Here is a 25,603-nt window from a genome sequence, read left to right as displayed (position 1 = left end):
TCGAAACGAAAGGCTGCGTAATATGCGACCAATCGACTGATTGGCCCTTTCTGCTTGACCGTTAGATTGGGGATGAAACCCGGAAGAGAGACTGACGGAAGCGACACGCTCAACGACAGAACTCCCTCCAAAACTGTGACTGTAATTTGCGACTCTGTCTGAAACGCGTCTAACGAGGGTAGGATTGGCATGAATCTGACACATTCTCAATGATGAATCTGTGCCGTCTCCTTAGCGGAGAAGTCTAGCGAGGGAATGAAATGTGCCGCCTTAGAGAACCACTGATCAACTACGTAAGAATCACAGTCTTCCCCGCAGACGAAGGCAGACCGGTAATAAAGTCTAAGGCGATGTGAGACCATGGTCGAGAAGGAATGGGAAGCGGTCTGAGACGACCGGCAGGAGGAGAGTTACCTGACTTAGTCTGCGCGCAGTCCGAACAAGCAGCCACGAAACGGCGCGTGTCACGCTCCTGAGTAGGCCACCAAAACCGCTGGCGAATAAGAGCAAGCGTACCCCGAACGCCGGGGTGGCCTGTATGAGAACTCCTAACATTTGCCAGTGCGTTATCCCATTGTTCTCCCTCACGTCCCCCGATCACAGCCAGCCTGGGTTGAACTTGGATAGTATGAGAACGAAGAAAAACGAACAGAAAGGAGTTTTATCACATATCAGGACAAAGTAACACAGCAGACGCTGGCCCCGACGCCGTGTGTGAGATCCCGGTAAAGTGCTCTGACTTACCTTGTCTCTCGAACTCCCCAGACCGATCAGAGCCCCTAGACACACCCAGAAATGCACGCTTCCTTTACAAAGCACGAAATGAGCACTACAATACACCCCCTATACCACCTAATTTTCCAGACACAGGTCGTCACCCTAATCTTCGGTTAGAAAAAGCACAGCACAAAGAAACTAAAGCGACGACGATAAAGGCACATACAGAGCTTGGATGTCTCCCTTTATTTCTATCGGGCTCGCAAACCCTGTGAACCTATGTCAACACCAACTAGAGACCCTTAGCTTGAGAGCCGAATGAACCTTGTCGCTCGTGGGCGATTTGGAAATGTACCCACGAGCGGGAGAGTTTATTCTTGTTTTGTACTACCTTGTGGGGAGCTTTCGGGGATTTAGAGGATAAGCAAGCAATCGAAAAAAGAAGACGATCAAGACCAAACCAACACCCACAACAAACCACACAACACCAACACACAACACCAACACAACAACAACAACACCAACACACACAACACACACAACAACCAACAACACAAACACACAGATGGAAAATCATCACTGACCAAACACTACCTCATCCATCGACCAGATTATAAGTGAGTCAATAAGTGTAAGACTAAGATAACCATTATTCATCAGGGGAAATACCTCAAGCACAAACCTCCAATGCTTTGTGATCTTTGAATGCCTCTGTGTTAAATCAGATGAACAGTGCTTAAGGGAAGCCGGACTTGCTACTCATAGATAGTTATAGATTGCAGACTAGGATATTGAGAAAGCCAGAATATCTGTGTATAAAATTAAATGCAGTGTTTGGCAGAAAGCAACGAACTTATACAAATATCAAGATGTGGGAAGATGATAGAACCTCCTTACCTACAGCAACTGTCACAGAAGCTCAATTTGTTACAATCCAAATTTCTTATTTAAACCATTATTATACTACACTAGCAGTCAGTTATCAAGACATTCTTATTGACAATGCGGACCTACGCTGGGACAAATTGTGCAGCCAGCCCAACTATGGCACCCCATCCGGCCGGTATTGTACACCTGGATATCGAACCGGGAACTGTAAGTTAAGCTCTAGCACCTGAGCTGACAGTTAAGCACTTAGAGCGACAATCACGAACTCGAACGAGGCGCCACGAAAGAAGAACAACGACCCAACGAGCGTGATGACGTGACCATTACAGTTCGTTGATATTGGCTGGTTCTGAGGCAAAAGGGTAAAACTCAATTTAGGAGTGGCTATGGGCTCTACCTACATTCTGTCTTCTCATTATTTTCTGTGTCGCTCGATAGGGTGTGTGGTGTGTGTGGTGACTGGGTACTGCTAGATGCACGTTCTGTGTAATTATATCAGTTCACAAACGCTACCAAGTAGATGAGGAACTGGGTTTTCTGTCCCCAGTAGTGATTTTCACTGTACGTACCGCAGGTACCAGCCTCACCCTCCGAACCACTGTTCGCCAAAATCTTCGCCTATACTGGTTCTTCATGTACATTAGCGGTCAATTGGTAGCGGAGTCAGTGCGCGGTGCTTCCCCACGATCATTGTTCGCTGTAACGCGGGATGGCTGGACAGCTCTGCCCGGATAGAGCGACAAAGAAGCACGCCCAAGGGGGTCATTGGACCGTCTCTTGATCGCAGAAGTGGCCAAGACGCGCACGTTTGCTGACCCCAGACCCCAATGGCTCACCACGCGACCCACCTTCTGATGAACGACCGTACGACCTACGGACACCATGAATTGTTTAGTGACGTCCAGGGAGGTACCAGGATAAGGGCGCGGATGGTAATACGCTTTCGTTGTAGGATGATCAAATGAAGCTCCTGCCGTTGTGCATTCCTCTCGTTGGAAACGCGGCAACCAGGCGATTGTAAGGCGAGGACCCCCTTGGACATAAAGATCAGAGCTTGTCCGGAAGGGAGGCACGCCACTGACTCCGGCTAATTAAACGATATATGTGAAGAGACGTATCTCCCTTAGATCCATCGAAAGAAAATGTAAGCGAACCGAGGAGAAGAAGCGGCCGAATCGCAACTCGACACGTGAACTTGGAGCGAGACGGGGCCAATCCGCTGACAGCTCTGGACCTTATGTCGGCACATCCATCTGGATATGACCTTCTAAGCTGGTAAGAAATAATCGACATATCGAACGATACTTCTTCGAAGAAAGACAGAGTGTGACAGAGGACATGATCTGAAATGAGAGATGTAGTTTATCTTCCTTGCAGGCGCGCACTTCTCGGAGAGGGGAGCTGTAAGCACTTATCAAGCGCTTAGCATAGTACTAGATTACGTACCTTAATAACTAGCGCCGCGTCGCCAGAAGATCAGAGTACACGGACGGAACGTTGCGGTTACAGCGAATATCGTGGATAAGATATATCATTCAGTCCTGCTACTCTGAGGAACACGGAGTGACCAAAGCAAATCGAGCATATCGTCAAGGTAAACGAAAACAGAGAGACTTGTTATCAAGTGATAGAGCTATGGCTTCTCTCAATAATCCTACTCCATTAGACTCAGTTCAAGAACTAACTGCCTGAAAGAGACAGGCTGGAGAGGCATTGTGCCGTAAGCTAACGATGTAATATGTAGCATTATCTCTACTGAAGCCCGGAGAGAGGGCCTGTCAACCAGATGTATAATGTAGACGTTAATCTTCTTTGAGACGCCAGAACGCGAAAAAGCACCGGCTGTCAAACAGCTTTAAGAGTCAAATTGCAATCGCTTTAAACGGTTATCTCTACTGAGACGGAAGAGTGTGTGTAACATGCGCTACTGTCTATACGCCACTCTAGTATCGCTCGGGCTCCTCCTCCTCCTTTGGAGACAGAAGATGGGCGTACATTGCAGTAAAGATGGTGCTGATATGTAAGCGAATACTACGGTCTAGTCACCAGACTTAAGTTATATACCCAAAATGTCCTTTACCATCATTCTCTGTGCCGCTGTGTTTTCTGATTATATTCATGCGATAATGCTCCAGAGCTCCCCACAACATAAACGGTGCAACTCATCATGCGCGCACAGCCCCGATGAACTATACTTCTTAACCGTGTAGTGTCATTTCAGCCCTCCCGTAATCCATGCGGCCAGTCTGACAGAGGGGTGCCAGGGGAGGAGGGCTCAGGCGGAATTTTTCCTGTGTGAGGAACATATGCCCACGTAATGTCATTTTTATTTTTAAACGGTGACACGGGTCCACTATGCAGTCACCCTCTTACGACATAAGCAATTATATAGAATCCTCCCTCGCTCCCTGCCGCCGGTCAGCGCAGGTGAAATGATGGGGACACCACTGACATTATAGTCCTCATCCCTCCCCGTTCACTACTGGAGTGACATTTATTGAGTCCCTCCATCCCCTCCCGTTCACCTATGGAGTGACATTTATAGTCCCTCATCCCTCCCTCACCTCCTAAACATTTTACTACCCTCTCCCTCCCTGCGGTCACCACTGAAGTGACATTTCGGCGTATCTAGTTCCCTCCGTACGACACAATCGCCACACTACTAATATTCCCTTCGCGACCGCATTACGGTTCCGGGTGGAACATGCGTCAGCAATCAGAGTCCCATCATCCGCTCCCTACGTGATGCATCTCCCTCCCGAGGCAGAGGGTGGAGTGGCTCCCCCGGAGTATAAAGTGAAGACGCCACCTTCAACCATATCCAGCAATCCCCACTGGTCACAGCCACCCAGGAGTCGTGGGGAGCGCAAGGAAGTTGGCTCTGGAGTACACGACCTGCACTGAATTGACAGCTCCCTCTATCGCCTCCCCGAGTCAGCGTCCGCACGCATCCTGAATTCCTCTGTCAAGTTCGCATCGTGCGAATCATCACCATAGATCCCGGTTCCTCCCTCTCCCCTTGCAGCCTCACGAGTGGCAGACCCGTCACGAGAGAACGGAGGTTGCATCGATAGCAGATAGTCGATTACCACCACTCCTCTCACTCCAATGCCTACAACGCAACAGACGTTTCCAGCGATAGGATAGACTATACTTAGAAGTCCAACTTAATAGAAGGTTTCTGACATAGTCAATAAGCCAGGTGATTGATCCCAAGATCACCAACCAGCGTGATGTCCCCTACACACAGTTTCTGTGCTCGCAACAACAATAAAGATTTCAAAAATCTATTAATAGTAACTCCATGTGCTATGTTACCCAACATGCCTTCGCGTAGTCCTCAGTCACCGAGTTAAACTTGGTGAGAACTATTGCTCCAACGAGCTTATCTGACTTACTGCACGAAGACCAGGGCAACCTTGACTATCTATGAGACGAGCCGTAATCCCGCATGAGCCGCGGGTCTGCCTTGTCTCTAAAACTCGTCTTTGTAGAGTATTGTTTATGTTGTACGGAAGAGAGCCACATGTCTTTCTGTCCTCTATTTTAATATAATATAACACACCCCTCATGCCCCAGATGATACATAAATCAACGAGCAACTGCGAGGAAAGCTGCCAGCAACCACTGACCTCTGACCACACCGAGATCGCTGTGAATGTTCGTACCAGAGCATCCTGCTTAGAGGGGACCCGACAACGGTAAGTACCAGGATCATTGATGAGGGAGACTTGAGTCAGTAAGCGCTCACCCACGTAAGCCCTCGCTACTGATGAGCTTCTGTCCTTTTAACTGGACGTATGCATGACAAACCTGTCCAGCAGAACGCGATATAAGCAAAGGGCGCGTTGGATTGATTGCTCCGGTTCCCATTGTTCTTTAGTACAGGATGCGAATAATTGCCTCCCTAAGTGCTGTCCGTTCCTATCCGAGCCACTCAAGTCTCTGTGGAATGCCGGTCTTGCTCGGTGACTTCTCTCTACTTGGCAACGTAACCCGTGTAGTTTGTATCATGGCGTAGAATCAGATCAAGACTGCTGCCTTGTTGTAGGTGATTGAGACCCGAGGTTGAGAAGCTACCAAGCTCTAGCGAGGAGTGCCAGGAAAGAAACACCGTGTAAACCCAGCTAGCACTGAGGCGTCTCTCCCTCACTACAGCCAGAGCTCGGGGAAACGGGAGCACAAACCACCACCACGGAGACCCGTTGGACTGTGTGAAGACGAAGATTACCCGTTGGGTTCTATCGTGGAATTGAGGTGGCGAGGTGCAAATCACCCTAGCAGTCGCAGAACCGTAGGCCAAGAGAGAAAAGACACTCCCGCAGGATAACTGATCTATCCTTATAACACTCAAGCGTGGAGTCCCTCCAGAAAGACAGTGGCGAGGCCCAACGCCGGGCTCGTTTCCAGTCACTGGATGTGGCTCGAGACAAGAGGCTATGCGAATAAACTGCGCTTGATAGGTGCAGTAGATCCGAAGATTATGGAGTCGGATTCACCCCTTGACATAGTGTATAAGCCAGGACCACTGGGAAGCTCCTTCCCAAAAACTGCGAGCGATCAGAAACCGATATCAATCTCCTCTCTTAAAGTCTAGGGCATAATTCGAGTTACGGAACACTCAGCCCTTTGCCTCCCAATGGCTGTGTGCCCCGGACTCCCGGGCCCTGACCAATAGAGGAGTGATTGACGTAATCGATGCCGGAGGCTCTCTGCTCTGCAGTACGCTGTTGGGCGCTGCAGGATAGAGTAACACAAAATCACACTGCAAGGTGAGAAGGAGCCGACACTCCGTGGGCTGCCCAGAGTAACAAGGTGGTATTAACCTATCGGTTCCGAGACTGAGACCAGGAGAGGTACTCTGGTGGCACGTAGCAACGAAGCACTCTGAAAACTGAACCAGAGAGATCGAAGACCTTGAGCGGCCTCGGTTTGCAAACGGACCTTGACGAAGCGCAAGAACAATTCTCTGGCTCGTGTGTCTGTCCGGCAATTGCTCCCGGAACGTTCGACGCGCAGTGTTGCGAGAATCCGTAAGTGGCGCGTGAGTATAGTGAGTGGGACCGTGATGAGCAGGGACAGCGCATTGCATTATGGATCGCGGAACTTCTCCTGTTATGCTGAAGTATCTTGTAAGACATATCAGCATAGGACATGGCAGGAGACCAGACCATTTCTGAATAAGAGTTATTATAGGGCGTAGTGCCGAGGAGAAGGACAGGCTTATAGGATGAAACGACGTACCTGGGGGAGTACTAGAGTTGAAGTGGCAGAGATTGCCGGCGACAGGAAGAGAGCCCAGTTACTCGTCGCAGATAAATGATATACGCAGAGAACGCCAGGGAATAGAGACCACGGATAGCTGTGACGTTAGCTAGCCATGGGCTGCAGAGAACGCAAGAATGGACACAGGCGGACAGCGAGAGCAAACCAAGCATTCAAAACAAGAATACGCTACTACGTAGAAGACACGATAGTGTAATCGGAGAGGCCGTAGCTTGCGAGCATGTGGTGAGGTGAAGCTAGAGAAGACCTCGGGACTCTTAATTCCGCGAGAGGTGGCATAATAGGGACAGCGTGTGGAAGAGTAGCTGACAGTACTGTGGTGGAGTTAGGCCTGAGTTATATAGGTCGAGAGAGGATGTACAGAGGTACACGAAGAAGCCGAGGCCTCGGGGTACTTGTGAGTGGCTGGAGGGCGGGGAGCAGCAGGGAGCCTGGGAAGTTCATGAGGAGGAGCAAGAAGAGGTGGGTGTGGACGGAGTAGTCGTCGGTAGTGTTGGAGCGGGGTGATGGTTAGCTGGTGGGTAGAGGGAGAGGATGAAGAGGGACTGGGAGAAGAGGGTAGGGAGACCGAGTAGTAAGAGGGAGATGAGGCAGGTGCTGGAAGAGTACTGTGGAGGAAGCCTGGGAGATAGATTAAGCATGAGGAGATATTGCTACAGACGAGAGACGTGTAAGAATAATTGAAGAGTGAGCGAGAGACATGACGAGATGAGTAGAATGTCTGGGCGGGTGTGTGGCTAATGGATCAACAACGTCAGACGTGTGACGAATCTTGAGAGAATGTGTGTAGAATAAGTAGTCCCTGCCAAATTATTGGTTTACAATCGTATGTGGCTGTAGGAATACTGGCTGTTTAGATGAATATGGGCGGTACACCAGAAAGACTCTACGAGGCGGGGGGGGGTGCGGTGTGGTGTGAATAGCTGCATATGATGACTAACATGTATTGGGTGGTGAATGGATGAGGCGATGATGTTGTTACGACAGTTTTTGGCGAGAAATGTACTTTGCGCAAGTACTAGATAGAATACGACTGATTTTATTATTTGAAGACATTGTCAAGGAGGAGCGATGTGTGTCGTAAAAACTTGCTTTTCACAGTCAGGGTTGGGTGGGGGGTGGATGTTGTTGCTGAGGATGGGGGTTGAAATTGTGTGGGGGAGTGTTGGGGGGGGGTGGTCGGGGGCAGTGGCGGACACACTACGTCCAGGCATGGCTTAACACAAAATGTAGAATAAGTTAAGGGGTATATTTTTTTCAAGGCACTGTAACTTAATTACACTTGCATGAGGAGTTTTTATTTTTTGTTATTGGAGCAGTACACTGGCATGGGGAGTTTTATATTTCTTATTGGAGCACGTACACTGGCATGGGAGTGTTTTTATTTCTTATTGGACCAGTACACTTGCCATGGGGAGTTTTTATTTTTCTTATGGAGAGCTACACTGGCATGGGAGTTTTTATATTTCTTATTGGAGCAGTACACTGGTGCATGGGGAGTTTTTATATTTCTTATTGAGCAGTACACTGGCATGGGGAGTTTTTATTTCTTATTGGACCAGTACACTGGCATGGGGAGTTTTATATATCTTATTGGAGCAGTACACTGCATGGGGAGTTTTATATTTCTTATTGGAGCATGTACACTGGCATGGGGGGTTTTATATTTTCTTTATTGGACAGGTACACTGGCATGGGGAGTTTTTTATATTTTCTTATTGGACCAGTACACTGGCATGGGGAGTTTTTATATTCTTATTGTGAGGCAGTACCTAGCTGCATGGGGAGTTTTTATATTTCTTATTGGAGCATGTACACTGGCGATAGGGGAGGATTTTATAATTCTATTGAGCTTATGAGTACACTGGCATGGGAGTAGGTGTTTTATATTTCTTATTGGAGCAGTACCTGGATGGGGAGTTTTTATTTTCTTATTGGAGCAGTACACTGGGATGGGAGTTTTTATATATAATTTACTTATTGGTAGAGCAGTACACTGGCAATGGGGAGTTTTTATATTTCTTATTTGCAGCGTACACGACACCACCATCCAATGATCTGAAGTACTTGTGTGCTTCCCTTCAGTAGTATAGACCATGGGTTTCTCATCTAAACAGTGTGAATTAACTCCTCGCTTTTGTGCTCACCCACTACATTTTCTTCTCTCTCTGCTCTATTCTATTCAGGGAAAGAGTTTCCTTGTCCATTTGTTTCACTTGCAGGTGAAAGCCCCGCCATTGTAGCCATCTAATTGCTAATTGTGGGCCTTTTTCTCTCCCTCTTTGTGGACGTTACTGAGAAATTTTCTAATGCGTTTGGGCCTTTTCTCTGAGCCAGTGGCAACGACGCTCCGTGGATGTGCTTTCAAAATGAGATTAACTTTTAGAGGAATGCATTAGCCCCCCAAGCTTTACAGCCCTGGACTGGCTGAGCTGCCCTGTTTAAGAGATGGCTCTCTCACTCAAGCACACACACACACACATACACTCACATGCACTTGCTTCTACGGCACTCATACTAATGTACACGCAACACCCATACCCCCCACCACCTCCTTTATTGACAACCTCCCAATGAGCGTCTAAGAGCATTACCATGTTTAGGAGTGAGATGTTTTGTGTGATCCGTTGCTGATCTCATATTTGCGTTGCAGAAATTAATTGATAGCTGGTTTGCAATGCTAAGCTGGCCAGGGAGAGAAGGGGGAACTGATTTCAGAGGGGACAAAGCCCCTGAAAAGAGACATTGGAGGGGCGGTGGGGGGATACTCATTTTGAAACGGCTCATTTTGGTTCCCAGCTTTGGGACAATGCAGCTTTTCTTTCTCCTCTCTCTGTGGCTAGGCTGTGGACTGACTCTATAGTGGAAACTGGACCAGTCTGGGACTCACTGCTGGGCTGGAAGAGACAGACTGGAAGTGGCTCTCCTTTTCTTTCTTTTTTTCTTTCTTTCTGTCTCTCTCTCTGGCACTCTCTCACTCCAGTTCCAAATTCTACCACTCACCACAGTAACCTTACCACTGTTTTTTAAAAAGCTGCTTTTGAGACATTGGACTAATAAGGATGCTGGAGCAAGCAATTGACTTGCACTTATTTTACCCATTACCAAAGCATATGAATCAGTGGTCCACGATTTGGGCGAATATTGCCAATTGTGAAGGTAGACTTCCATATGGATATTGCAATACACTTCAGCTAGAGCTAAACCTTAGTGTACGTTTTATGTCACACTTACTAACTTAAAAAGTGCATTGAGTATTCAACCCAGTGTTTTTTTCATGGGTGCTTCAAACGTACTACCCTTGGATGCATCTTCTCACATTGCCAGTAGTACATCTCCTCTTTTTTCACCCACTTCCCACTGCATCTCAGTCCACTGCATCTCAGTCCACTGCATCTCAGTCCACTGCATCTCAGTCCACTGCATCTCAGTCCATTACCTTCCTCCTTGGCTGTAAACAACGTAAAATCACACACGCACACACACACACCTCTAACACACACAAATTGAAGCGCACGTGCACACCCACATGCTGCCCACACCCTCAGCGGTATCCGACACTTACTGGTGGACAACGCTATCCTGGCAGCTTGGTGAGAAGGTCAGCGCCTGTCTTCCTAGCCTTGTTAAGGCACTGATGTTCTTATTAAAAGCTAATTCCTGGGGCTGAAGGACTCCAAAGAGCTAGCCTGGCCCCCCATTCGCCTCCCCTCAAGCCTTGATTGGCGAAGGGGCGGCCGTCGTCACGGAGCGGCACGCAGGGTTCTCCGGTGGTCCTGCCAAACTGCGCCAGCGCTCAATTAGGGCCCCTGCGCGGTGCTGCGAGCCTGGCCACCTCCTAACTGGCCTCAGCCACGGGGAGGTCATGCTCCTGCTAACAGGGCTCACACACGGCTCTCACATACACACAACTCAAACTGCAGCTACACACTGTCACGGGGAGCAGCCGGCTGCCACCCCTCGCCTGGTTGGGAGGTGTGTGTGTGTCTGTGTGGGGGAAGATTTATAAAAGCAGTGTCATATTTACTATGCCAGTATACAGGATCTCATGCCTTTTTTTAACTAAACCATCCATGAAACTATTTTCTCATCACAGGTTCATGGCCAAGCATTACTCAACATCATCCTAATTGATTAGCCTGAATTACATGGTACTTTTTTATTTCTATTCCTTCACCATTTTATTAATCTTATTTTGTCAAATAAAGTACAGCAGAATAAAACATGTTTTCCTTGTGTCTAGAGATTTCCAAGGCTTAAGTTTTTTGACACAGCAACCTCCCAGGTTTTTTGTTTTTGTTGGTTTTTACTCGTAGAGCACGTGATGGCAGTTTTTTGGCCGTTGGGCCATTATACCACGTCCAATTTAATTACTATCAGTTTGAGAGGACAAATTCCTACATCTGCAAAATCAGAATCTGGTTATTTTTGGACATTTTATTTTCTCTTATTTCTCTTTTTTGCTTCCACCAGTCTCCGCCATGCATCTCTCTGACACATTTGCAAAGATCAAGGGATTTGCAGCTAACAATAACATTATGAAAGGACTACAAGAAATATATATCTTGTCTGCAGCTCAGTAGCTCCCCAACCCACTCAGGCTACCATTTTTCATCTGAGAGATTGGATTTATTTGGTTTTGATTAACTTTTTGAAAATGTGTTTTTAAAAATGTATTGTGATAATTCTACATTGCTGTACATCCAAGCACAATGAACAAGTCCCTACAATAAAGTGAGCCCTAGTAACATCCAGCCAGACATACCATATGTTAGGTCCTAGATTGAGTCATCAGGGGGGGCTGTAGCCCCAACCATCCCTTTGATAAACACTGTCCCTAAACAAGGCTCTTTAGATGAAGGCTGTTTGGCCACAGAGTTTGGGAGGATTAACACGGGACTGTTCTAATCTGATTTGCTGACACGGCCTCTTTGCATCAGAAAAGCCCACATTCCCCTTCTCTCTCATCTGTCCTGCCAGCTCCACAGTCTTTGAGAATGGGCCAGTAGATGAAGGGCTTCTTGGCTAAGACCTCTGGGTCAATTCATTTTCTCTGGAGATGACAGCTTGTTCAAATATTTCGCTTCACGGTTATTGACAGTGTGTTGCATCCAACTGTCAAACGCTGTCTATTTTGGCAGTGTGGATTTGTTTGTGGTTTTCAAGGTGTACATTGGCCATGGGGTCTTGTCAGTCTTTGAATGACTCCAGAGTCATTCAAGCTAGGTGTGCTTACATTAATGTGCATTTTCTACACACTGCACAGTGTATACACACACACCATCCTTACATGGCAAAGACATCTTGCTGACCAAATGTTTAAGATAAGATTGTGTCCAGGACCTATGTGTGTGTCTAGCATTCGTGGTGTGGGTTTGGGGTGAAAGGAGAGGTGCAGAGTTAACACCTCTACTGGCTGAGTAGTTTATCTTTAACAGAGTGTGATTAATGCAGGGTGGCCATGCAGCGCGACACTAGTAGCCCAGGGCCTTCTAGAAAGGAAACATTAACTACCAGGCGCCTGCAGCCAAGCTACTTGAGAGAACGGAGGAAACATTAACTACCAGGCGCCTGCAGCCAAGCTACTTGAGAGAACGGAGGAAACAGTGGTTCTCTGATCGAGTTCAGTGTGTCAAATCGGAGGGTCTGTTGTCCGGGCCTCTGGCAGTCTCTATGGGGGTGCCACAGGGTTCAATTCTTGGACCGACTCTCTTCTCTGTTTACATCAATGATGTCGCTCTTGCTGCTGGTGATTCTCTGATCCAGTTCCAAATTCTTACCACTCACCGCAGTAACCTTACCACTGTTTTTTAAAAAGCTGCTTTTGAGACATTGGACTAATAAGGAGCTGGAGCAAGCAATTGACTGCACTTATTTTACCCATTACCAAAGCATATGAATCAGTGGTCCACGATTTGGGCGAATATTGCCAATTGTGAAGGTAGACTTCCATATGGATATGCAATACACTTCAGCTAGAGCTAAACCTTAGTGTTACGTTTTATGTCACACTTACTAACTTAAAAAGTGCATTGAGTATTCAACCAGTGTTCTAATTGTTAATTGTGGGCCTTTTCTTTCCGTTTTTGTGGACGTTATTGAGAATTTTTCGAATGTGTTTGGGCTTTTCTGAGCCAGCGGTGACCTCTGTGGCACTCTGTGTATGTGCTTTCAAAATTAGATTGACTTTCTAGAGGAATGCATTAGCCCCCCAAGCTTTACAGCCCTGGACTGGCTGAGCTGGCCCTTATTAGAGATGGCTCTTCATTCAAACACACACACACATGCACGCACGCACACACACACACACACACACACACACAAACACCCATACCCCCCACCTCCTTCTTTATTGACAATCTCTCATTGAGCGTATAAGAGCATTACCATGTTTAGGACTGAGTTGTTTTGTGTGAGCTCATATTTGCATTGTAGAAATGTATTTCACGCTGCTTTGCATGCTAAGCTGGCCCAGGGAGAAGAGGGGGAACTTATTTTAGATGTGACAAAGCCCAAGAAAAAAATACATTTGGGGGGGTAAAACACCCTCCACCCAGAAACGGTTAATTTTGGTTCCCAGCTTTGGGACAATGCAGCTTTTCTCTCTCCTCTCTCTGTGGCTGGGCTCTGTACTGACTCTATAATAGAGACCAGAGCAGTCTGGGAGGAGGAGACAGACTTGAAGTGGCTCTCCCTTTCTTTCTCTCTGTCTCTCCCTATGGCACTCTCTCACTCTTACTCATAATATTCCACCATTCAGTAGGCCTATTTTGACTACAATTCTGTTTTTTAAAAGGTGCTTTTGAGACCTTGGACTAATAATGACGCTGGACTTTTTCCAAATTTTGTTACGTTACAGCCTTATTGTAAAATTGATTAAATATTTTTTTCCCTCAATCTACACACACTACCCCATAATGAAGCGAAACAGGTTTTTAGAATTTTTTGCAAATGTTTTAAAACCAAAAAAACTGATACCTTATTTACATAACTATTCAGACCTTTTGCTAGGAGACTCGGAATTGAGCTCAGGTGCATCCTGTTTCCATTGATCATCCTTGATGTTTCTGCAACTTGATTGGAATCCACCTAAATGGTAAATTCAATTGATTGGATATGATTTGTAAAGGCACACACCTGTCTATATAAGGTCCCACCGTTGACAGTACATTACAGAGCAAAAACCAAGCCATAAGGTTGAAGGAATTGTCAGTAGAGCTCCGAGACAGGATTGTGTCGAGGCACTGATCTGGGGAAGGGTACCAGTGGCCTTGGTCAGCGAGGTGACCAAGAATCCGATGTTCACTCTGACAGAGTTCTAGAGTTCCTCTGTGGAGATGGGAGAACCTTCCAGAAGGACAACCATCTCTGCAGTTCTCCGCCAATCAGGCCTTTATGATAGTGGCCAGACGAAAGCCACTCAGTAAAAGGCAGAGGCCAATAACATCCCTACTTTGAACCATGATGGTGGCAGCATCATGCTGTGGGGATGTTTTTCAGCGGCAGAGACGGGGAGACTAGTCAAGATTGAATGAAAGATGAACGGAGCAAAGTACAGAGAGATCCTTGACGAAAACCTGCTCCGGAGCGCTCAGGACCTTAGTGGAGCAAAGGTTCACCTTCCAACAGGACAACAAGCCTAAGCACACAGCCAAGACAACGCAGGAGTGGCTTCGGGACAAGTTTCTGAATGTTCTTGAGTGGCCCAATCGAACATCTCTGGAGAGACCTAAAAATAGCTCTGCAGCGACTCTCCCCATCCAGTCTGACAGAGCTTGAGAGGATATGCAGAGAAAAATGGGACAAACTCCCAAAATACAGGTGTGCCAAGCTTGTAGCGTCATATCCAAGAAGACTCAAGGCTGTAATCGCTGCCAAAAGTACTTCAACAAAGTACTGAGTAAAGTGTCGGAATACATATGTAAATGTGATGTTTCAGTTTTTTATTTTTAATAAATTAGCAAACATTTCTTAACCTGTTTATGCTATGTCATTATGGATTATTGTGTGTAGATTGATGAGGGGGGAAAACTATTCAATCCATTTTAGAATAAGGCAGTAACGTAAAAAAAAAAATTGAAAAAGTCAAGGGGTCTGAATACTCTCCGACTGCACTGTTTGAATCAGTGGCCCACGATTTGGGGTGGAAATGGCCTATTCTGAAGGTTGACTTCCTTATGGATATTGCGGAAGTGCTTTGAGTATTCATCCAGATGTTTTCATGAAGTGCTTCAAACTTTCTACTCTTCGACAGTAGTCAGTCGAGTATGCGTAGGCTATTTCCTATTTACACGGCATCTTTTCACATTATCAGTAGTACATCTCTTCATTCACCCACTTCCCACTGCATCTCAGCCATTATCTTCCTCCTCGGCTGTAAACAACGGAAAAACACACTCACACACACACCTCTTACACACAAATTGAAGAAAACATGCACACCCACACGCGACCCACACCTCCAGCTGTATCAGACACTTAATGGTGGACAGCGGTACCCTGGCAACCTGGTGAGTAGGTCAGCGAAAGTCTTCCTAGCCTAGTTAAGGCACTGATGTTCTTATTAAAAGCAAATTTCTGTGGCTGAAGGACTCCAGAGAGCCAGCTGGGCCCCCTGTTCGCTTCACCTCGCGCCTTGATTGGCGAGGGGGCGGCCGTCGTCACGGAGCGGCGCGCAGGGTTCTCCCTGGTCCTGCCAAACAGCGTCAGCGCTCAATTAGGGCACCTGCGCGGTGCTCCGAGCCTGGCCACCTCCTAACTGGCCTCAGACGCGGAGAGGTCATGCTCCTGCTAACATGGTTCACAGACATGACTCACACAGCTCACACTGCGGCACACAAATACTGTCTGTGTGAGGGAAGATTTGGAAGAGCAGTGCGAGATTTACTATGACATGGCAGTATACAGGATTTCATGCCTTTTTTAAACTAAACCATGCATGAAAGCTATTTTCTTAACACAGGTTCATAGCCAAGCATTACTCAACATCATCATAATTGATTAACAAATTGCATGTTGCTACTTTTATTTTTATTCAGTCAAAATTGTATTAATCTTAGTTTGGCGAAGAAAGTACAGCAGAATACTTAATATTCAAGTTATTTTAAAAAAAATCCCTGTGTCTAGAACTTTTTAAATGCTTCAGTTTTTTGACCGCACAGGTTTTTGTTGAGCAAGGGATGGCAGGTTTTTGTTGAGCAAGGGATGGCAGGTTTTTGTTGAGCAAGGGATGGCAGGTTTTTGTTGAGCAAGGGATGGCAGGTTTTTTTGCCGTCGTGCCATTATACCACGTCCAATTTAATTACTATCAGTTTGAGACAACAAATTCCTACATCTGCAAATCAGCGTTTTGTTTTAGTTTTTTTACATTTTCTCACGTTTCTCTTTTTTTGCTTCCACCACACTCAGCCATGCATAGCTCTGACATATTTGCGTAGATCAAGGAATTTGCTGCAAACAATAGTAATTCCACCTCAAAAAGCACAAGAAAACGGATTTCGACACCCACCATCTGATTGTTCTGAAATCGTTTCTGTTGTCAGAAACATAAGATTAGCATTCATGAAAAATTAGTTTGTTGAAATATACACTAAACCAAAATACAAACCCATCATGCAAAAATGTACAGTTTATATAAGGAAATCAGTCAATTGAAATACACTGCTCAAAAAAATAAAGGGAACACTTAAACAACACAATGTAACTCCAAGTCAATCACACTTCTATGAAATCAAACTGTCCACTTAGGACAGTTCTATGAAATCAAACTGTCCACTTAGGAAGCAACACTTCATTTTAATTGATTAATTGCTGACCAAATGATTAGATAAGAACATGTAGGTAGCCTAGCGGTTAAGAGCTTTGGGCCCGTAACCAAAAGGTTGCTGGTTCAAATCCCTGAGCCAACTAAGTTAAGTCTGTTGATGTGCCCTTGAGCAAGTCACTTAACCGTAATTGCTCCTGTAAGTCACTCTAGATAAGAGCGTCTGCTAAATGACTAAAATGTAAAAAGATTGTGTTTAAAAAGCATTAGCTCCTGGGCCTGTGTGTATTTGTGGTGTGTGTTTGGGGTTAAAGGAGAGGTGCAGAGTTAACACCACCTACCTGAGTAGTTTATCTTTAACTGAGTGTGATTAATGCAGGGTGGCCATCCAAAGCGACACTAGTAGCTCTGGGCCTTCTAGAAAGGAAATATTAACTACCAGGCATCTGCAGCCAAGCTACTTGAGAGAGAGGAGAAAATATTTGAAAATGATTGATCAACAGAGTCCTTTTTTTACTCTCAGTGCAAAGGCAGTTGCTTGTGTTTTTGTGTTTGACTAATCACACATGAAATGGGCCTATGTTTTTGGTGAGTTGTTGAAGTAGACACGTCACACGCAGTGTAGCAGGGCTAAGGGCCCAGCACTGACGGGGTGTGTGTGTGAGAAAGTGATAGGACCTTCCTCCTCAGCTAGCTAATACTTTGAGAAATGATTTCTGTAACATCAATGATTGAATGCAGAACTAAACTAGTGACTCAACTACTATTTTTCTCAAAGGGTGTCATTTACAGAGTGTTGTCAGTGTATGAATAATACTCTTATCACTAATCAGTTATGTGAAGGCAACACTTTCATATTCTGACACCTTCCTTCCCTCCTGTCCTCCAGGTTGATGCTCCAGCTGCCTGAGGAAATGGGGTTAACTGCTGTAGCGGCTCGACAGACCCAGGGTAGAGGTCAGTTTCCACCACAGCGCTCTCTCGCTCGCTTTTTTTCTTGCTCTCTCTCCCTCACTTAGCTATTACTTTTCAATTCACCTACATTGGTACATTTTTGTACCTCGTTCCAATGAACAACCTAAAGGTGGATTGTTACATCATGTCGCCTCTTACTGTGTTTTTTGTTGCATTTTCCGTATGTCAGGCCGTGGGGGGAATGCGTGGCTGAGTCCTCTGGGGTGTGCCATGTTTAGTGTGCATGTGCAAGTGGCTGTGAGCTCCAGACTGGGCCAGAGGATCCCCTTCCTGCAGCACCTGGCTGCCCTGGCTGTGGTGGAGGCCGTACGCACCCTTCCCGGTTACCAGGTACAATCACTACATACTACTGCTGCATGGTTACCACCAAGCTACACTATATATACAAAGGTATGTGGACACCCCTTCAATTAGTGGATTTTGCTATTTCAGCCACACCCGTTGCTGACAGGTGTATAAAATCGAGCACACCGCCATGCAATCACCATAGACAAACATTGGCTGTTGAATGGCCTTACTGAAGAGCTCAGTGACTTTCAAAGTGGCACCGTCATAGGATGCCGTGAAGTGGTAGGCCACAAAAGCTCACAGAATCGGATAGCCGAGTGCTGAAGCGCGTAGCGCATAAAAATCGGGTTGCAACACTCACTACCAAGTTCCAAACTGCCTCTGGAAGCAACGTTAGCACAATAACTGTTTGTCGGGAGCTTCATGAAATGGGTTTCCATGGCCGAGCAGCCGCACACAAGCCTAAGATCACCATGCAATGCAAAGTGTCGGCTTGAGTGGTGTTAGCTCGCCGCCATTGGAATCTGGAGCAGTGGAAACGCGTTCTGTGGAGTGATGTCTCACGCTTCACAATCTGGCAGTCAGATGGACGAATCTGGGTTTAGTGGATGCCAGGAGAACGCTACCTGCCTGAATGCATAGTGCCAACTATAAAGTTTGGTGGAGGAGGAGTAATGTTCTGGGGCTGTTTTTTATGGTTCGGGCTAGTCCCCTTAATTCCAGTGAAGGGAAATCTTAACGCTACAGCATACAATGACATTCTAGATGTGCCAACAGTTTGGGGGAAGGCCCTGTTCCTGTTTCAGGATGACAATGCCCCTGTGCACAAAGCAAGGTCCATACATAAATGGTTTGTCGAGATCGGTGTGGAAGAACTTGACTGGCCTGCACAGTGCCCTGACCTCAACCCCATCAAAAACCTTTGGGGGGAATTGGCACACCGACTGCAAGCCAGACCTGATCGCCCAACATCAGTGCCCAACCTCACTAATGCTCTTGTGGCTGAATGGAGGCAAGTCCCCGCAGCCATGTTCCAACATCTAGTGGAAAGCCTTCCCAGAAGAGTGGAGGCTGTTATATCAGCAAAGGGGGGACCAACTCCATATTAATGCCCATGATTTTGGAATGAGATGTTCAACGAGCAGGTGTCCACTTACTTTTGGTCATGTGGTGTATCTCCAAGCTACAGCCATAGACCTGCCCTATTCCAATCTATGTCACTAAGGTTAAGCCTGTCATCACTAGAATACTTTACTTACTGCACTGATACATTTACCATTGGGAGCACTCCTTATGCCGAATAAAGGGCTCCAGGTTTCACACAGCTGTTTATGGCCAGTCAGGTGTCCCTCCTTGTTCTGTTCAACGCAATGCACTTCCCTCTCCAAATGGATGGTATGTCTAACTCACTGATCAAAGGGTTCTGTGCTAGAACTCTCCTTTCTCCCCCTCTCTCATTAAGCATCTATTTTACATGCTGTAAGGGCCCTATTTTGCTTCCAGGAGTGTTTGTGTGTGTGTGAGAAAATATATGCTCTGCAGTGTGGGAGTCTGATGAGAAACACTCTGGTGTCACACTGCCCAGTTGTTTATGGGCTCTGGCCAGTCAGCCAACATGTAGAACAGGCCAACGCATGGCACAGGATGTATTACCGGACGTGATGAAATAACAGCCAATGCTAACTTTGCCTAAATATTTATCTTAATCAAGACTAGAGGTCTTGGCTGGATATGCCATTTTTGGAGGTACTATATGCCTGTCAAAGCCATTGTAGAAATGTAGACGTGGGGCATGAGTTATGGGTAAATATAAACAGACATGGTGGCCGTTTTAGGTGATGTACTGCAGATGGGGCAGAACCTAACCTTCAAAGCCGGCCAGACTCAGAAGAGCTGCTCAGGTTGACAGATATACAGCATGGCATTTTGAACCCATGGAGACACTTGTACAGATTGGTTTTACAGACAGGCCATGTAAAACTCCGATTTCTTTTTCTATCTCTGATTTAGCTTGTAGTATTAGATCTGCTGTTTGTATGTGTAGCATCATGTCTTACAAGTGATGTCTTTTAAGTGGATACTGTATCATAATACTTGTACTTATGTACCTGTACAGTATATACTAGTAATGTATTGTACCTCTGAGTGCCACTTATTTGTCATACATGTTTGTGTATCTCATATTCAGTTTTGGTCTCTTTCTAGGACATTGACCGCGGAGTGAAGTGGCCTAATGACATTTACTACAGTAACCTGATGAAGCTTGGAAGAGTGCTGGTGACATTAACAGTCATGGGACCAACCTTCCATCTCCTCATTGGTCAGAATCCTCTTATATTTATGTTAATGCCAGTGCACGGTAATGGATGACCTAGTCTAGCCTTAAATCATAACATGGATTTAAGGCTAGATTATGTTGATGTTTATGCCGGGGCTTGGATAAAAAGTCATTTATATTACTCTTGGTGAAGAGTGTGTTCTTAATGAACGTCTTTAAACAATCTCCTTCTCCAGGCTGTGGCTTCAATGTGAGCAATTGTATCAACTGTATCAACAACCTGGTGATGCAGCACAACCGAGAGCGTGGCACCAGCATGGAGGCCCTGAGCTCAGCACAGCTCATAGGTCGCACCCTCACCTCCCTGGAGCAGCTCATCTCTGCCTTCCAGGGGAGGGGTCAGAGGCTGTCCTGCCCCTCTACTACAAGAGATGGGTGCACAGGTAAACAAGCTGCAACACCCCTACTGTAATCTGTGGTACACTCCACTCCTCCTCAGTGGGTTTGGTTTCATGAATTTTTCACATAAAATAAACATTTTCATTGGTCCTGATATTTATTTGAGGGCATTGTGCAACAGAGCAATTCTGCTAAAAGAGAACGAGAATGCACCGGTACTCTGCATGCTATCTGTAAAATCTGCAGCTGCTGATCATGATATTAATTGGCATTCTAGAGGAAATTAATCCCACATCTCGCCACAGTCAAAACATTAAACATCTCCTAATCTCCAGACGTAACGTAACATGTCCACATGTAAACATGGGGTTGCGTTTACACTACATTGACCTTGATGTGCCCTCTGCCCTGTCTCAGTGGGACCCAGGTGTGTCTGTGGAGCGAGGACGGCCCCCATGCCGACGTGGTGGGCCTCGACGACAAAGGCTTCCTGTAGGTGCGCTCTGAGGAGCAGGGTTTGGTCTCCATACAGCCTAATGGCAACTCCTTCGACATGCTGAGGACCCTGTAAGGACCCCTATGGAGTATGCCCACCTGGTTGCCTGAAGAGCATTTTAGCCAGTGACATCATGAAAGAAGATTAGCCAGCTCCTTCGTAGCTTGAGTCGGAGATACACTGTTTGTGAGAGGATCTCACACAACTAACCTGCTAGGTAAAATTACTACTTAAATTTTTTTATTGTTTTTTACTTGATAGAATAAGTAATTTACTCTATCAATGACTTATCTGCAAGTAAAAATACACATTTTCTCTTATTTTACTTGATAGATTGGCTGAAGCTTATTTGGAGCCTAAAGCAACTGAATTCTTTTTTTATACCATCCCATAGTATTTAGGAAGCTTTATTTAAGTCAATCTGAAGTTGGCCTGTTTAGTGTAGTGTGGTGGTAGTGGAATTACTTGAGTCGTTCATATTACACTATCAAATTATAATTGGCAGCTACAGGATTTCTAAAATACAGTCGTTTATGAAGAATACAAAATGTGTTATTCACCAAATTCACTTATATTATGCTATACAATAGCATGATTTAAGTATTATTTAACAGTTATCTTGTTCAAAGGTTGTAAAATCAAATTGTCAACACTGATTATTTCCTTTTGTAATGTAGTATTCCATGTAATATCTTTAGTTACAACACTCAAAGACTATTGAGAAGGTGCTAGCTGTCGACAACCGTATTTCTTTCCAGAGGTGTTGACGTGAGGGCTATTAACATGTTAAAACACGTCTTTAACGTGTCGCTTGGAAATGTACCAAATCTGATTTGCGTAAAGACGTTATGATGCTATTGACATGGGAGGTCACACTTAGATGCAAATGCATTCACTAAGTGCAAACACATTGTGATAGACTGCCCGAAGGCTGACTCCTATCCCAACTGCTGGACTGTTAAGCATTGGTTTCTACTGAGCTACAGGCTAAACAAAGTCTGTTGCACTGAGTCATGTATTAACTTGTGTTATCATAGAACTTCATCAATTTGAGAACTATAAGTTCATATTTACTTTAAGCCTTACGTTTGATGTTTTGGAGGTTAGATAGAGATTTTTTTTGCTCTTTAGGACAGGCTTCCTTTAAGTTTCAGAAACTATAATCGATACTCAATGTCTGACAAGATACATATTTGTAAGATAAAGAGGTGATCTGTATATTTGATAACACACACAATTGATGTAAAACATCAGCACTCTATAACTATGTAATTATGTGACAAAAGGAATACTGGTTGCACTTAAAAGTTATTTGGTAACCTTTGAAGTGTCAATGATATAACTTGTCATTCCAATAAGAGCTACAGTATTATTCAAACACTATACTGAAATAAATAGATGTACTGGACTTAGACTGGGATTTATCATTTTTCTGATAACTTTGCATGGGTATGAGGGTGTAGACACATTAATGAATACCCTTAGAGCGGAATTGGCTTTCAAGCCCGCTTGAAAATAATGCTGTTTGCAACAACGCAGTCTCCCATCTTAAGGCCTGTCGTTGGACAACAAAAAGGGGCCTCTCAAACGAAAGGAAGGAGGGTTCCTATTGCTCTCTTTGCTCTCCCTTTCCCTTCTCCATGCCCCTTGAGCTGTACTAAAGAGAAAAACACTGTTGATTGAGTCCAGCTTTGCCCAGCAGTGGCTGTGGAGTGGGAGAGGGAGGGGGAAGCTGATTTCCTCCTCCTCCCGGTGGGGGAGTGATGAGGTGTGGGAGAGCCCTTTGGTGCAGGTGGCCAGTAGGGAGAGGGAATGGGTAGGGAGGGGGGGGGGCTCTTCAACTGTGTTGGGCTTATTCCAATGGTCCTAAATGACACTTCATTTGTCTTCAGCACCTCAGGCCTTGGGCTCATCTCTGCTAGATTAGGTGAAAATATGCATGCAAGCTCCACAAACTGGACACAGCCCTCACCTCATTACAAGCTCATTCCCCCTTCTCAGGTTTTAGGAAATATACCCAATATGGTTTCATCAAAGATTATGTAGGCTAACAGAGTGGGTATTCAATGGCAACATTGAGGTATTNTATTAATTTATTTTGCTCCTTTGCACCCCATTATTTCTGTCTCTACTTTGCACTCTCTTCCACTGCAAACCAACCATTCCATTGTTTTTTTTAGTTTTTTATTTTACTTGCTGTGTTGTACTCACTTCGCCTCCATGGCCTTTTATATTTTTATTTATTTTTACATATATTTGTTTGCCTTCACCTCCCTTATCTCACCTCACTTGCTCACATTGTATATAGACTTATTTTTTATTTTTTTTCACTGTATTATTGACTATATGTTTGTTTTACTCCATGTGTTGTTGTATGTGTCGAACTGCTTTGCTTTATCTTGGCCAGGTCGCAATTGTAAATGAGAACGTGTTCTCAATTTGCCTACCTGGTTAAATAAAGGTTAAATAAAATAAAAATAAATAAAAAATTAACTACCAGGCGCCTGCAGCCAAGCTACTTGAGAGAACGGAGGAAACATTCTAAAATGATTGATAAACAAAGTCCTCTTTTTACTCTCAATGGAAAGGCAGTTGCTTGTGTATTTGTGTTTGACTAGTAATCACATATGAAGTAGGCCTATGTTTTTTGTGAGTTGTTGAAGTAGACATGCGTCACACATAGGGAAGCAGACTACTTTGACTATGTGATTAATTAGCATTAGATCCCTTCATTGACACCTCGTTACTGTGTGTGTCATGTGTGTGTATGTGTGTGTGTCACAGGGGTCAAGTGGACACTTGTTTTCTTTGGTGGGGGGGGATTGTTTGACTGGAGCACCTGGTGATAGGAAGGTCAGTGGTTCAACTCCAGTCCAGAGGGGCTAAGGGCTGGGCACTGATGGGATGGGGGGGTGTACATGTAAGTGGGCGTGTGTCTGTGAGAGAGAGTGATAGAAGGACCACTCGACTCAGCCCTTCCCCCTCAACTACCTAATACTTTGGGAAATGATTTCTCATAGCGACACCAATGAGTGAATGCAGAACTAATGTAGCTACTCAACTACCATTTCTCTTGGAGCTTTTCATTTACAGAGTGTTGCAATTGTATGAGTAATACTTGATCACTATAATCAGTTATGTGAAGGCAACACTTTCCTCTTTTGACAATTCTTCTTCCTTCCCTCCTGTCCTCCCCAGGTTGATGCTCCAGCTGCCTGAGGAAATGGGGTTAATGTCTGTAGCTGCTCGACAGACCCAGGGTAGAGGTCAGTTTCCACCACAGCTCTATCGCTCTCTGTCTCAATGCACCTACATTGGTTAATTGTTGTACCTCGTCCCAAATGAATAACCTAAATTGTTACATCGTGTCTCCTCTCTCTCCCTCTTTGTGTTTTTGTTGTTGTATTTTCCGTGTATGTCAGGCCGCGGGGGAAGGTGTGGCTGAGTCCTCTGGGATGTGCTATGTTCAGTGTGCAGGTGTCTGTGAGCTCCAGACTGGGCCAGAGGATCCCCTTCCTGCAGCACCTGGCTGCGCTGGCCGTGGTGGAGGTTGTACGCACCAGGTACAAACACTGCATAGTGCTGCGTGGTACCACCATGCTATCTCCAAGCTATAGCCATAGACCCACCCTATCCCAATCCATGTCACTGAGCTTCAGCCTGTGATCACTAGACTACCTTACTTACTACACTAATACATTTCCATTGGGAGCACTCCTTATCCTGAACAAAGGACTCCAGGTTTCACACAGCTGTTCATAGCCAGTCAGGTGTCCCTCTTCTTATTGTTCTATTCAGCGCAATGCACATCCCTCTCCAAATGGATGGTGTGTCCAACTCACTGATCAAAGGGTTTTGTGCTAGAACCCTCCTTTCTCCCCTTCTCATTAAACATTTATTTTACATGGTGTAAGGGCCCTATTTTGCTTCCAGGTGCTTGTGTTGTGTGTGTGTGTGTGTGTGTGTGTGTGTGTGTGTGTGTGTGTGTGGTCACAACAAGCCGCTCACCAGACCCCACTGCATCGTCAGCGTCAACTACGTTCTCACGTGAGTCAACACTTTCCCCTTTCACCTTTGACCTGAGTGGGGCTGTGACAGGTGAATCACTCCCTAAAACACTTCCATTTAATAGTCCTTGACATTTTGTGGCCAAAAGGTCTGGGTTTGGAAACACAGGCTAAATTTGTAAGGTGATGCCCCCGGTTTTGTCTGTGTATGTTACATAGTCGAAATGGAGCGCTCTTCTTTCCTGAGATAAAGTATGTGTTGGCCAGCGTAGTGCAGGGCTGACGTGTGGAGGAATATAACATGTGTGTGATGCTAATCCAAGCTGTTCTGTGCTGTATGTATATTCCCTCCACAGGGACGTAGATAATAAAGACATGCAGCTGTCTCAGGAGCAGAGTCCGAGCGGCCAAACCCATCTTAGCCTTTAAGAGGGCCTGGCTTCCTCTCCAGGACCTCCGCAAACAACTCAAAACCAAAGCAGTCAAGATCAAGAAGCAAACTGAAA

At 45.6% G+C, this 25,603-nt stretch overlaps 1 pseudogene; it reads left to right on the top strand.

The window, feature by feature from the left end:
* Positions 1-22,504, top strand: part of LOC112072297 (biotin--protein ligase-like) — a 54,113-nt pseudogene extending 31,609 nt beyond the window's left edge.
* The last annotated feature ends 3,099 nt before the right edge of the window (positions 22,505-25,603 follow it).

This window comes from Salvelinus sp. IW2-2015, unplaced genomic scaffold, assembly GCF_002910315.2.
Source record: "Salvelinus sp. IW2-2015 unplaced genomic scaffold, ASM291031v2 Un_scaffold1881, whole genome shotgun sequence".
Lineage (NCBI taxonomy): Eukaryota > Metazoa > Chordata > Actinopteri > Salmoniformes > Salmonidae > Salvelinus > Salvelinus sp. IW2-2015.
This window is presented reverse-complemented; position numbering and strand designations above follow the sequence as displayed.